Source organism: Cibotium barometz, chromosome 25 (assembly GCF_041138505.1).
Source record: "Cibotium barometz isolate CiBa-2024 chromosome 25, ASM4113850v1, whole genome shotgun sequence".
Taxonomy (NCBI): Eukaryota; Viridiplantae; Streptophyta; class Polypodiopsida; order Cyatheales; family Cibotiaceae; genus Cibotium; species Cibotium barometz.
In genome coordinates, this window is record NC_141070.1 from 22,331,217 (window position 1) to 22,345,234 (window position 14,018).

Below are 14,018 nucleotides of genomic sequence, written 5' to 3' on the forward strand. Positions count from 1 at the left end.
TGTGTGTGTGTGAACATACATGTGTGTGCGTCGACATACATATAAATCTATTTATATATACATGCTTACATACCTATAGATACACATACATACAAAATAAATATACGTGTGTGTGTATGTATATTCTCTCTCTTACACATGCACATAATATGTGTGTGTGTGTGTGTGTATTCTCTCTTACACATGCACATAATATAATATTAGAAGATATGTATGTGTGTGTGTGTGAGGAGGAGGGGGGAGGGGTGGACACACTCGCACGCATGCACGTGTGTCCATGTGTGTGAGTGTGTGTGTGTTTGTATATGTGTGTGCACGTATCATGTGCTTGTGTATATGTGTGTGTGCATGAACATACATGTGTGTGCGTCGACATACATATAAATCTATTTATATATACATGCTTACATACCTATAGATACACATACATACATAATATATATACGTGTGTATGTATATTCTCTCTCTTACACATGCACATAATATATATATGTGTGTGTGTATGTATATTCTCTCTCTTACACATGCACATAATATAATATTAGAAGATATGTGTGTGTGTGTGTGTGAGGAGGAGGGGGGAGGGGTGGGCAATTTGCTTTCTAATGTATTATGTAAATATATATATATAAGAAACTCATTCAATGAGTAAATGGTTTGATGGTGACAACTAATCGTGAGCCCCAATGCATCTAGGAGTGTGGGAAAGAAACCCCAAAACACTTGTCTTCTCTTCTCCTTTCTCCTTTTCAAAAATTATCCCTCTCCTTTCTCCACGTGAAGGGGTAGGCACTCTTCCTTTATCTTGTATAGATGTTCATTATGAATAGTAGTACTCAAAACGCAAGAATGGAAGCCCGAATACAAAGGGTCAAATCAAGAATGGAAGTCTGAGTACAAAGGGTCAAATGGAAGGGATTTTTTCGTCTTATTTTTTAAAAATCCAAGATTTCTTTTTTCTCTCCTTTTCTTGTGCCTTGGTTGTCCATGGTTAATAATACGTAATAGATATTGAGGGGTTTGCCCATATGGAGCCGGTTCATGGGTATCTTAATGTGAACCGAGTAGGCAAGGAGATGGCCACAGGATGGACAAGGGAAAATTCCTACCTAGCAAGTGAGGAGATGCACGAGGGAGAATCCTTATCCACGAGCTTGGGTGGGGACATAGGATGGACAAGGGAGAATTCCTACCCAGTAAGCGAGGAGATGGACGAGGGAGAATCCTTGTCCATGAGCTTGGGTGGGGACGATCTCCTATGATTCTTGAGATTCTCTGCACTCTTCATTTTTCGATTCCAACGTGAAGGTGTCCCTCTAAGAATCTCCATGTCTTATTTGTCAATGACATGAAAACTTTGGGGCTTGAACTCCAATCACTCTATACATGCTAGGGTATTATGGATGAAATGGAGATCTCTCATAGGATACACCCAAGCCTCTCTTTCCCCCAATGCACACATGGAATTCCACACCATCCTGGCATAAGATTACAATTTTACCAGCATACAAGCTCAACCCAAGGTACTCCAGAGATAGTAGAGGAAGAGTTGGAGAAGACGGAGGCAACCAATATCATTTCCCCTATTGAACACTTTGAACTTGGTGTTGAAAATACAAGTGAATAGGGTGTGTACGGGAACAAGCCCTTAGAGGCTGTAAAAGAGGATGCGTAAATGTGAAAGAACCTGTGAAAAGGTAAGAAGAATCTACTGGGAGAGAATAAAGAGTAGCATGAGAAGATTTATGAAGTGTGGAGATATTCTGGGAAAAGTGAAGAGGTGGAGAGAATCAAGCAAAAGAGGTGGAGTTTTAGCAAGGAGAAATCAGTGGGATTAGATGCTTGGATGTAAACTCTATAAATTGAGGCATTGGCAGAATTTGCTGGTTTTTTATTAACCATGCCTACATTAAGCTATTTGCTAATTACTCACTAATTATATCTTAATTATTTACTAATCACTTTGTTAATAATGTTGATTCTAGTATTTGATCCACCATAGCTCATCACATTGCTCTAATTTCAACATGGTATCAGAGCCATGCATAGAATCCATCAGGTTTATGAGCCCATTATCTAATTAATTAGGATTAGTAGATAATTAGAAAATAATCAAAAATTTAGTTATTTTTCAACTCACCTCTGTACCCCCAGCTGGTGGAGGAGCTCTAGCTCCTTGCACACTCAACAATAGGCCAATCCCTTCTAGCCACAAACAGCCATGATGCCCATGATTCAGCCAGTCGAATCAGAACGTCAAACCGCCACGAAGAACTACGGAAATTCGCTGATTAATGGGTGTCTTTTTTCTGCAGTAGCAAATCAAAGATCTTCACTTCATCAAATCAAATCAGTCTAATTCCTCTTAGCCCCGGGGGTTTTCAAGCATGCTCTACAAGCTAGTGAAGACAGAATTCAATTTGATCAAACTTGAGTGAGATCCAAGCTCTTCATCAAATCTGCAGGTGACTTTGGTAAAACAGAGATTAAGCTTTCAATATTTGGTCAAATCTTATGTTTCTTGGCTTAATCCTCTACTAGACTCATTGCTATTGATGGCTTTGAAAGCATTTGAGCTCATTTGAAGTCTAAGGCACCAGATCTGGACTCCCCGCATACTCTGTTTTTTGCACACAAAATAGTGGATTAATTTGCTAATCAGTGTACTAATCACTGTATTTTGGTACAATTGAGGGTTCAAATTAACCATTTGATACAGATCCCTATAACTTCATATTGCAATTCGGAGTTGGTTTAATACTCCAACCATCCCGTACAAATTGGTTACCCTTGATTTAATGTAATTTCTGGTAAAATTGTGCTGATAAAAATGTGATAATCATTATTTTGCATTTAACCCTTGATTAATGCCTGTAAATCTCACTCAAAATCAAGATTATTCATAGCCAGAGTTGCATTTGGGAATGTGCATAAGAATGAATGCTATACGCATTATGTATTGGGCACATTACATCAGTGTAAATATGGGATCAAACACTGCCCTTGTCTAGAATAAGGCAAGAGGTAAGACCTCCTGCATAAATTTGGGTTTGCATTGCATAATGACACAAGATAAACATCAAAAGCCCAAAAGAACTGTCAGCAAAACATTGAAACATGTTGCTCACATAGACCAAAAAGACTTGACGGACAAGCTCATGGCCCCAGCCCATGAAAGAAGAAGAATATCTCTTTCCAAGAAGAGGATCCACACCGAGAAGAAGATCTAAAGGAAGAATTGAAGGAAAACATGGACACGAGAAGAGAAGCTGCCACAAGAAGAGAAGCTGCCACAAGAAGACTGAAAGAAGAGGAAGACATGGACGCGTGGAGAGAAGCTGCCACACGACAAGAAGACCGAAGAAAAGAGAAGATGTGAGGCTCCAAAGAGTGAGGAGCCATGTGAAAATCTCTGAGAGAGAGAGAGAGAAGATAACTTGAGGGGAGGTGTAGACACTAGTCGCAGACTATCAAGTAAGGAGGGAAACTTGGTATAGGGTCTAGGTGTTCTAGGAGTATTCACTTGAGGGGAGGTGTTGAAAATACAAGTGAATAGGGTGTGTGCGGGAACAAGCCCTTGGTTAGAGGCTATAAAAGAGGATGTGTAAATGTTGTGTAAATGTGAAAGAACCTGTGAAAAGGTGAGAAAAATCTACTGGGAGAGAATAAAGGGTAGCATGAGAAGATTTAGGAAGTGTGGAGATATTCTGGGAGATATTCTGGGAAAAGTGAAGAGGTGGAGAGAATCAAGCAAAAGAGGTGGAGTGAATCAAGGAGAAATACCACCGCTCCCTCAGGCAATACCATTACGACCTTAAAGGGGAATTTCTAGCCATAAGTAAGTTTCAAACCATGCTAGGGATATCTAGAGTTGTAAACCACTACCAAATCTCCATCTTGAATGTTTTTCTTGTGCAAATCCTTGTCATGCCAAGCTTTCCTTTCCACTGGCATGGCCTAAGATGTCCAAGCTACTAGCATTCTTGTTTCATCTAGCTGCACCAAGGCTTGGGCCCGTGCTACTCCTATCTTCCCTTGATCTGGTTGGAGTATTGTAAGGAGACTTCTTGTACCCATGGTGCATTCAAATGGCATGATTGCATCTAGTCCATATGCTAGTTGAAATGGGGTATGTTGAGTTGTGGCTTTGTATGCCATTCTATAAGCCCATAGCATGCCCAAGAGTGCCTTGTCCCACTGTGTGACATGCTCATTTTAAACTTTAAGCAAAGCTTTGGCCAATACCTTATTGGTGCTTTCCACCTGCCCATTTGTTCTAGGGCAGTAAGTAGTCAAACATTGTACCACTAATTTCTTGTAAAATTTGAAGAGAGTACACCACCACAAGCCTATTTGTAGAATTCTCCTTGGAATTACCTATCGAGAGCCATGTCCCATTATTACATGTGCCTCTTCTACCAAGTCTTGCACCTTATGAGGGAGTTCACACTTGCGCAGTATCCCATCCTTTCCTCTTCTATGTAATTTTCCTACAATGGTTTACTTTTAACCAAGAGACTTCTCTTTTCCTGTCCTATCAGACCCTTAGGAAATGTGCCTTTAGAGAGTAGGTACCATCTCTCAATGGTCAATGCCTACTCACTCATCAAACCATACACCACCCCAAGCTTTGAATTTACCACCCAACAGGTTTCCCCTATGCTTCTGTCTTGGAAGGACTAGCATCCATCTTGCTTTAATCCCCCATCATCTTCTAACATATCTCTCCTAATTTCCAATTCATCTTTCCCCTCGCCTTTCTTTACCCCTATCTCCACATATGGTCTCCACATTTCATCTTCCTTCTCCCCCCCCCCCTCTCTATGAGCTACACCATCAACCACCAATGTCACCCTTGGCACTCTATGTACCTACCATAGGGACACCGTCCATGCTATCTCTACATAGGCAAACATACTTTTCTTTAGCATCTAGAACTATGTGCTGCCATGCTTCCAGTCCAAGGTAGGGTTCAAGAAATTATTTTTACTGAGCATTACATGAATCCTTTTCATCATCAATTGACGAGAAAATTGTAATTTTGAACAAGCTTTTTCTTTATACTTAAATTGAAATATAACTAAATCTTGAAGGTTTTTTTCCTTCTTCCCTCAATTTTAGAAGGTTTTTTAAGAAATTGAACAAGTTTTAAGTTAAGCCAAAATTATCTTTTCTTATACCCTACTCCAAGGTGCCTCCAACCCCTCCTTGCCTCTCACCCCACACCCTTACCTCGGCTATCCTCCCTTCTCTTACTTTCCTCCTCCTTCCTCTTCCACATCCCTAAGATCTCTTGCACAGTGTTATTCAACACAGTTTTTTTCAATAACCCATGAATTATGCATAGAAAAATGTAGTGCCATGTCTAACATCCACTTATATTGAATAATAACAATGAATGTTTTTTTCTCTTTATCATTCACTGCTTGAGGATTGTAAGGTTGGTAGTAGCACACCTAGTAATATACTCGGAAGGTTAGTATACCCACTTATCACCATCTAAAACTTTATGTGGAACAAAAATATAACACCTACCTTGCCTTGTTTCTGCAATATGCAAGCCTCGCTCCACATGGCGATCCAATCATCTTTTGAGATCTTCCCTACATTTACAAAGAAATGCTAGTCAACTAACAACTACACAAAGTATATACAAGGTATAAGCCACTTAAAGGTAGTTATAGATGGTACCTTGATTATTACAAATCTAGTATGACATCATAGAAATCTCCCTTTAAATCATGAAGAACCTGTAAAAATTACTTGATCAATAGGATATGATCGCTCATAATGTAATCTTTCTTTTGACAGAGACATCTTTGCCACATGTCTTGAGCTACCCACATCAACTACTGGTAAATGATACAAATCCTCACATGCGCCAGGGATATGTCCTTCATGAAGAGGATGCAATGAAATGGAAGCATTTTTTATGTCATTAAAATATTGTACTCTTACCTTGAACGGGCAACCACATCTCTTTGACCTCCTAAGTCTCTTTTTGGTTCCTCTCCTACGTGGTTCCCTACCTCTATGGCATGCATAATCAATGAGTGACGACTGCCTTGCACATTGGCCATGGTTCTTAATGGAGTGAACCATAACTAGCCTTACTTTGTGCTCAATCATAATCTCGATATCAAAGCTTAATCCACATGTTGTATATTTACATTCCTTTAAGAAGTAGAATACTATCCTTTTTGGGAAGTGGTTGAGATACTTTGCGACTTTTGGTCCATCTCCTACGTGGTTCCCTACCTCTATGGCATGCATAATCAATGAGTGCCTTGCATTGGCCATGGTTCTTAATGGAGCGAACCATAACTAGCCTTACTTTGTGGTCAATCATAATCTCGACCAAAGCTTGAACCACGTGATATTTACACTCCTTTAAGAAGTAGAGAACTATCCTTTTTGGAAAGTGGTTGAGAAACTTTGCGACTTTTGGTCCATCTTGCACATTCACAAACATTGAGAAGGTCCTTCACATATGCAATAGGAATTCCCTACCTTTTAATGTCCACACACCATGTGGACTTAATATTTTGAAGAGTATCATTTATCCCTAGATGACATGTTCCATCTTCCATTGTGTGACGTTCTTGCACAATGCTTTCCCACTCCTCTATGTTGGAGATCTTCAATTTTGACCGGTGAACTTAAGTAAAGATAATAAGAACCATCTTCATTTTTCCTTCATGTCTTTAAATCAAGCATGTCTCTAGTGTCACACAACTTCAAAGCCTCCAAGGTTAATGAGCTACTATTTTGGATCCACACCTTCATCAAGTCGTAACTTTTTTGATCAAACGAGTAGAATGTGGAAGAAACATACTGATGTGGATTAGGTGGAGAGAAGATTCTTTGTTTTCTTAGCTGTTCTAAGCTCGTAATGGTGACTTGAGGTTGATCTTCATCTCTTTTAGGGTCACTGGTTTCATAGGAGCTTGAGTAATCACTTTCATGGTCGCTTGTTTCATAGGTGCTCAAACCATCATCTGAATCAACCTTTGACCACACAAAGTGACTTATGTAGTCATCAAGGCACTCTATCCCTTCATCTCTTTTAGGGTCACTTGTTTCATAGGAGTTGAGTAACCACTTTCATGGTCGTTTGTTTCATAGGTGCTCAAACCATCATCTGAATCAACCTTTGACCACACAAAGTGACTTATGTAGTCATCAAGGCACTCTATCCCTTCTATGAAAAAACCATTAAACAAGAGGAGAATTACTAGAGGTGATGATAAAGCAAGTCAAGAACATGAATACCAAAAAACCTTTCGAAGGAGAACTAGAGCACAGTGATTCTTCTCAAAAAACTCTCTTCGTTCATGAACTCAACACTTGTAAGGAATTTTATGAAAACTCTTGCACCCAAAGTGAAAGAAATGCGTATGAGAGGAAGCATTCATCACCAAATACAAGCAAATGTGACTCAAACAAGGCTTGGACATGGAAAGAAGCTAAAGTTGTGTGCTACATTGGAAGAGAAAATTGAGATAGGGTCTTCCCAACCAACCAAGAGAGCTTGTGTAGCTGGTGTATTACAAAGGAAGCATCAACGTGGCAGATAATGCATTCGATTTCAAGAGAGAGCACGGATTTGGTGTCCACATTGTTGTACCAAAACTTTTATGGTAGACCCTAGGGTTACCATCACATGGACCACATGCCATGCACTATTGTCCCTAGCAGCAAGGCATGCTCCAATTGGTGTAGGGGATTTCTACTTAGTAATAAGCATGTGGGAATATGTGATATCTTAACTAATATATTATGCAAAATTGATGCGTGCAAGTATAGGGAATCCCCAAATGATGAGAGGTCCTTTACACTAGTTCAAGAAGATGGTGGAGTCCTTTGTAATGTTTTTGCATCCAAATGGAAGGCTTGTACTCTTGTAATGGTTAGTTTGTAATGCTACTCTTAATGTGAATTGATTGTCATCCTCTCTCTCTCTCTCTCTATATATATCTCTCTCCTAGGGGTGAATTGTTTGATGGTTTACTCTTAGTTCACCCCTAGTTCACCTCTGATTATAGTTTTCCCTTCATTCCCAGGCATACCATAGCTCACTCTTAGTTCACTTCTATTTTTCCCTTAGTTCACCCTTAGTTCACTTCTAGTTATATCCACCCCTCTATCCCCCCCCGTCAAGCCTACCTCTTGATCATTGTATACCCTAGGTCACTCTTATTTCACTCTTAGTTCACCCCTAGTTCACTTTTGATTATATCCGCCCCTCTATCCCTCCATCAAGCCTACATTCCCAGGCATACCATGGTTCACTCTTAGTTCACTTCTAGTTTTTCCTTAGTTCACCCCCAGTTCACTTCTGATTATATCCACCCCTCTATCGCCCCATCAAGACTACCTCTGGATCATAGAGAAGTCTTGTCAAAGGTAAATTACATTTAAATAAGTATTTGAGAGACACTCATCACAAAAAGCTTGTGGGTATTTCATAACGTCTTCATACATTAGACCAAAACAATACATAGCCACAACTTAGCTCGCGCATCCAAAATGTTCCCTACAAAGGAAAGGGTGGATTTGCATCCATACATCCAAAATGTTTAGTACATCGAAAGGGGTGCTTTCACTCGTAGTTCACCCCTAGTTCACTTTTTATTATATCAACCTCTCTATCCCTCCATCAAGCCCACATTCCCAGGCATACCATAGTTCACTTCTAGTTTTCCCTTAGTTCACTTCTGATTATACCCACCCCTTTATCCCTCCATCAAGCCTACATTCCTAGGAATACCATAGTTCACTCTTAGTTCACTTCTAGTTTTCCCTTCATTCACCCCCCTAGTTCAATTCTAATTATATCCACCCCTCTATCCCCCCCCATCAAGCCTACCTCTCGATCCTAGAGAAGTATTCTCAAAGGTAAATTACATTCAAATAACTATTTGAGAGCCACTCATCACAAAAATCTTGTGGGTTTTTCATAACGCCTTCATACAGTAGACCACAATGATACATAGCCACAACTTAGCTTGTGCATCCAAAATGTTCTCTACATATAGGAAAGGGTGGATTTGCATTGATACATCCAAAATGTCCACTACATAGGAAAGGGTGGATTTGCATCCATACATCCAAACAGTTAAACTCACCCAAATCTTAGATCTTTTCCCATAAGCACCATCAATGAGATGCTTTATGTATGGCATGATGTAGTATCCACAATCTATGGCATTCAGTTGGCGTGGTACCTAGAGAATCAACATTATCTCCAAAATGAAAATGTGAGCTTGTAAGACACCTAGAAATAATGAATCTTCCCTTGAGGGATCTCCAATGGATCTAATGTCTTTCTTGTCCTCTCCATAAAGTTTTTTAGATGGGCATTTGAGCAATTTTGTGATATAACTTAAAGTGCTCTAAAGGAAAAATGACGTAAAACATTAGAAAAACGTACGATGTATTTTGCATATGCACACTCTCAAGCACAAGTACTTGTCTTACTAGTGCACAATAGGAAGGTAGTGTTGAGGGTCAGATTTAGAGAACAAATTGAAGTACATAATGCCATGATCTTCCCATGGTAAACATACAAGTCTTTTCATGTGGTTATTGTACATCACAAAAAGAACCCAATGGTCCCTTCAAAAGAGAACCAAACCACCATGCATAAGAAGGATACCAAAGTATAAAACACTCAAAGTAGAAACAAGAATCATATAACCATACCTATCAACAGTAAGAAGAGAAATAATTTTGTAGGCATATTTATGCCACCAAAATAGTTTTTGACTCTAGTGGTATCCTCGTGGAGACGTGGCATCAAATAATCATACCATAAACTATCAAGGAATTAGACCCTATCAAGCACCTCTTTTGGCAATGTGTTTTCAAGCCACCTATGAGGGTCAAAACCAACCAATGGTTATGTAGAGTCTAAAGAACATCCCGAATCTATTGAAAACATAGAAGGATGTGAAAATAAACTCACATCATGAATAAATTTATGGTCCTTATTGAGGCCTTTTCATTCATGATTGCATCGAGCACCCTCACATCAACCTGGAAAACCAAATTAGATCTTTGAGATCTAATTTGCTAGAGTGTATAGATAATCCACTTTCAACTCTATAAGAGAGAAGTTGAAGACATCATTACAATATAAACAATCACAAATAAGAACAGTAGCAATAATAAAAATTGGATGAGATAAAAACTAAGTTATTAACACTTACCTTTCTCGTATGACCCCAACATCATTTTCAATGGCTTTAGAAGATTCAAAGTGAATCCCACCGTTAGAGATTATCAATGTGAGTGGTATGGTAACACTCAAGGAAGGAGAGTCACTAGTGACTATATGAGGCTTAGAGCCAATAGCCCATCGTATCTAAAGATGAAAAGAACAAAGATGCTAGTAAGATACACCCACTAACAAAAAGGGTATGAGTCTCATCAAAGGTTTAAAAAATAAACAAATCTTATAACATGAAATCTTAGTTATTTTGCGCATTTGAGTTGAGAGAATTGCCTCTTCCTTTTGTGATTCTAGAACGGTTTTGATGGGAGTTTCCTCATCATACCTTCTTCGTTTTTCTTGCTTTGTTGGTACTAGTAAGAGAGGCCAACTATTTGAAGAATGTCATGACCAAGAGAGATCATGTTTAATGAACTGTAGTGGAAGATTGATTATCACCATTATCTTTACTATCGTCCATCACTTGGGCTTCTTGTGATTGCTCCCTCTCTATGGTACTATGATGCTTCTAAAGAAATAGCACACTATGGGGAAAAAAATCAACTTATGCATGATAGAAACAAGGTTAATGAGAAGTTTGTGGAGTTTCACTTACATGTGCATCGTAACCTTCACCAATCCTTTGTTGAATATCTCAAATATGCTTCTCTTTTGTGTCAATATATGCATCCATTGCCTCCATTAACTTTCGAGAAAGACATCAGGAGGCCCCTTTGCCAACTTTTCCAAGTCCGTCATAGCATCCCACTCTTTGCACTTTGATTTCTTTTTCTCTCCTTCAAATTTTCTCTTGTTTTGCTCGAACTTATATTCTACACTGGCAAAGTGAGCTTGAGATTGCTTCTCGTACCTCAATGATCTTGAAGCAATATGATTGAGCAAACTTGGGGGTCAACCCACTTTTCGGAATGGAATGTTGTGCACAATGCTATGGACCTCATTAAGATGGTCCATCATGTCCATCCTCTTCTTGTAGTAGCAGATGTTTTTTTCTCGAAAATCATCATTGGCTAAACATCATTGAGTTATTCTACCATCGGCAAGCTTGACATCTGCATACAAAATCGCATCCATTATAGGTGAACTGAATCCAAAAACAAAATTAAGAAGTTTGATGAATGGCCTAATAATTCCACAAATCAATGATTTCTCTATAAAAAGAAGATTCATCATCAAAATCAATCAAATCTACTAGTTAAACATATCCTTGATGTAGCAAAGCTCAATGAAAACAAATCAAAACCATAAGCTCAATGAAAACAAATGAAGGGAGCATTTAGCCACATGCACTTCTATTTTTCTATTAAATATTTACAATGCCACACTCAGCGCCGGAGTAAGAGTGGTCCGTGCACGATCCTATAGAAATTATTTTTAAAAATAATAATAATAAATAACAAATACCACGGTCGGCCATCGCCTTGCCTTACGTATACCGGTCACACCTGCATAAAAAAATACTCGCTCTAATGTCCCACCCTTCACCCTTGCCTCCCTCACCCCCTTCAACACCACATCAGTCATCCCTTTCATCCCTCTATTGGTGTCCATCTAAGGTTCTCTCCAAGCTTCCCTTGCACCATGCATCCAAAGCATGTTGTGGCTATTTGGAAATCGTGTGAACTTAATTCACTTGCTAACATTTTCCCACATCAGTCATCCCTTTCATCCCTCTATTGGTGTCCATCTAAGGTTCTCTCCAAGCTTCCCTTGCACCATGCATCCAAAGCATGTTGTGGCTATTTGGAAATCGTGTGAACTTAATTCACTTGCTAACATTTTCCCCAAATGTTGAGAAAATAGTTGGTATTGTTAAGTCCTATGGTGGATTCAAAATCAGTAACCACTAACCCTAGTGGTATTGTTAAGTCCTATGGTGGATTCAAAATCAGTAACCACTAACCCTAGTGGTTGCTATATATATACCTCCTCTTCAAGGTTCCCATCGAGAAAGCTAATTTTACATCAATTTAAAGAACATTCCCCACCCCCTCTTATGTCGCCAATGCAATGAATGTGAAGATGGATGGTGCAGATTGTGGTTAACTTGTCTCTTGAAAGTCAAAACATTCAACTTGTGCGCAATCAATAGTGCTTTGTACTTTTTCAAAGTAACATCAGCTCTATATTTTGCATTATAAACCCACTTAATAACCTCGTGTCTTGAAAGGCGATCTACAAGGTCCTAAGTGTGGTTTTTGAGATGGAAAAATATTGTGCTTGCATGGCTACCATCTAATTCGGATTCTCTTGTGCAACGACATCCCTTTGACTTCATGTTATAACCCAAGAAGATGCATTTTTGGCTTTTGGCATCCGATTTGATTCTTTGAGTATTTGGTACATGTACATAATATTCACACCCAAACACTTTCAAGTACCAATTAAAGGTTTCATACCCAAGTAGGTATGCAATGAAGTCTTTACTTTAATGGCCTTTGTTGCACTCATGTTAACAACAACCATGTTAACTGCCTCAACCTAAAAAGATTTACTAGTAAGCATACTCTCTATTGCCATCCATGCAATAGTGTGATTCTTTTGCTCTTTTGTTGTAGAGTGTGAGTAGCTTACCCATCATATAAGCTTCACGTACATCCAAACTATAAAAAATCAGAGGCAATGCTCATGCAGCTTACCCGTTTATATCTTTAAAAGTGTTTGCATACTAAGATGCCTATATCTCTCATGCCAAAGTTTGTTGCTACCCTAATCGGCCTAGACTATAAACTTGGAATCTCAAACACATTGTTCCTTTAAATGTCTTTTACTACAAAGTGGTAACTAGTAATTACTAGTAGTAATATCCTTCAGTGATTTCAAGATAGGCCCCATGCATTAGCGGACGGTGGCCTCTACCATCTTTCTTAATCTTGATTATATCAGAACGTGTAGGGTTGTACATCTTAAAAGAGAGAGAGAATAAGAGAGGTGCAGAGGAGGAGATACTATGAGATTCTCATGTCAACGTCGCATAGCATAGTTTTTACACTTTTAATGGATGTCAAGGCATGTGTAAGTTCTGGATTGTGGATGCTTTCTTTGTATTGACTGCTAATCCATCCTTTGAAACAATGTGACCTATTAATGAGCCACCCATTATAGAAAAGACACACTTGGAAAGATTTAAACTTAGTATTACATTCTGCACTTTTCTAGTTATAGATTCAATTATTGTAGATTCTCTATGCACTTGCCAAACACACTAGAATTATCCATAAAGGCTCTCATGAATGTAGTCAGCAGATATTCATAGGATACTTTGAAATGTGGCTAGTTTATTCTTTATTGTGAATGGCATCACATTTGAAGTAAAATATATAATAAATGCTCCCCATTCTTTGTGATAAATAATGTCTTCTCCTTATCTTATGTTGCAATGTGGACCTGATATTGTATTCTCTGAAGCCATCTAGGAATGAGTACATTTCATGTCCCACCACACTACATCTAGCATAGATGAAGCCATCTAGTGCATCTCATGTCTCGAGCCTTCCCAAAAGGGGGTATGGCCCTTTCTCCATCCTGAGGATTATGAATACCACTTCAAAGTTACAATCTACCACACTTATATGTTCCCCATGATAATTCTAGCTAGCTTGACTCTCCTTTGATTCGTCATTTTCACTATAAAGGGTGCTAGTCAGATATATGTTTGATTCATGGTTCCTAGCAAAATGTTCACTTTGGATCTTCCACATGTAGTAGGACTCTAGGCAATGTCCGCTTTACTAATTTTCATTGTTACTTTAGGAACCGCTAATTTTCATTTTGCTTTAGGAAC